Raw genomic sequence first — 2,081 nt, 5'->3', positions numbered from 1 at the left:
ATGGATTGTGATAAGAGTTGTATGAGCCCCTAATAAAATGATTAGAAAAAAAAAAGATATGAGCTGAGAAGGATGAATTAAGAAAAAATACTGAGGTTTTTCAGAATTATAAGTAGGGCTTCTATATTTTGTATTTTAAAAAAACAACACAAAAACCCGGGCACTAAAAAGGCCTAGAAACAGTGACCAACTATGTAGCTCTGGGCATTGCAAGCCTAGTATTTGATCTTAAAACACCATTTACCACTAAAAGGAATCAAGGCTTTTGTTGTTTTCTGTTATTTTCCCCTTGAAATACCAGTAGCTGATAGCAGGTTCAAGCAGGAAATATACAAGATAAGCCTAGAACATCCTGTCATAATAGCCAGAAATTTATCAGATGCTATAAAGATTATATCACAGGCCTCAGTACCAAACTGAAGAAACTCCCATTTGCCAAAATCGGGACAATTTGAACATCAACAAGTTTAATGTCTGAAATTAACTGGAACACACTAAAAAACTCATTGATCATCTTTGAGCAATGTCAGCAACCCAATTCATGATTTTGAAATGCGGCAAACAGCAGATTTGAACATCTAGCCTCTTCCACCATGAACTGTAATTCTGAGCAGCCAGATGGCAGCCAAGCTAGAGTTTCTCTCTGTAGCATTATTTCAAGCACTAGATGAAGAAGGGTTAGAAAGTCACCATGTTACAACGCTTGGCATTGAGCCCCAAGGACTGCACAAAAAGGGACAACCAGACACGATGTGCCTCCTGGTGCCAGCACACACTGCCTGTGGTTTCCTTGCCACACAATGCGAACCCAGCCATGGTTTCAGATCTATTTACTAAGTAACGGGAGTAAAGAATAGAGAAAGCTCTTTACACCACAGGGATGCAATCGACAACGCTGGGAAAGGGGGAGATGGGAAGACCATCGGCTCAAAGAAGTTAGATATGCCGACCAATTGCATAGACGTATGGATTCTGGTTCAGACTCTTCAGAGATGCTTAGGAGCCTACTAGAAATTTTAATACTAAAGCATTTCATAATACCGATATTAAGGAATGCATGTCGCTTATCAAAAGCCAGGAGGACGTGAAGCACTAGATAACGAAAACCAAGACTGCAGCCCTCAGTACAGACTGCACCTCAGTGTAAAGAAAGGCGAAATGCTCACAACTGGACCAGTAGACGACATCAAGATAAACAGAGAAAAAAACTGAAGTGGTCAAGGATTTAATTTTGCTTTGATTCACAGACTGCTGCTCATGGAAACAGCAGTCAAGAAATCCAAAGATGGATTGCATTGGGAAAATCTGCATGTGACCCCTTTAAATTGCTGAAGAGCATAGATTTCTCTTTGCAGACTGAGGCCTGGTATTTTCAGTCGCTTCATATACGTGTGGAAGCTGGGCCAGGGATAAAGAAGAGCAGAGAAGAATTGGATGTTTTGAATTATGGCATTGACAAAGGATATCGCAAGTATGGGCTATTAGAAAAACCGTCTGTCTTGGAAGAAGTGCAGCTAGGATGCGCCTTAGAAACAAAGATGGCAAGACTTCATCGCATATTTTGGACATGTCTTGAGAGACCAATCCCTGGCAAAAAGCCGTCATGCTCCGTAAAGTGGGAGGTCAGTGAAAAAGGAGACCTTCAACGAGATGGGTTGACGGTGGCTACAACGATGGGTTCAACCAGAACAACAGTTGTTAGGGTGACACAGGACCAGGCAGATCGTGTTTGGTGTTTGGTTCTGTCGTATAGAGGTAGCAGTGAGTTAGAGCCAGTTCCATGGTGCCTTACACAAGCAACGAGCCCAAGGTGACACGGAGCGTCCCAGTTCATTGGCTTAATGCTGTGTAGGGTAAATCTGCTGCAAATGCTTTCTAGGGTAAAGCAGAGAAGATGTTAATGTGAAAACGAAGGTGTTCTTGACCCAAACCATGATATTTTCAATCGAGGTATATGCATGTAGAAACTGGACAGTGAATAAGGAAGACCAGAGAAGAATCAATGCCTTTGGATTATGGTGTTAATGAAGAATATTGAATGTACTGGACACTGCCAGAAAAATAACTACTCCATATTGGAA

The sequence above is a fragment of the Echinops telfairi genome, unplaced genomic scaffold (assembly GCF_000313985.2).
Source record: "Echinops telfairi isolate 266 unplaced genomic scaffold, ASM31398v2 ScPeMD7_7457;HRSCAF=8495, whole genome shotgun sequence".
In the NCBI taxonomy this organism is placed as follows: Eukaryota; Metazoa; Chordata; class Mammalia; order Afrosoricida; family Tenrecidae; genus Echinops; species Echinops telfairi.
The sequence above is the reverse complement of the archived record's forward strand: the minus strand, read 5'-3'. Positions refer to the sequence as shown.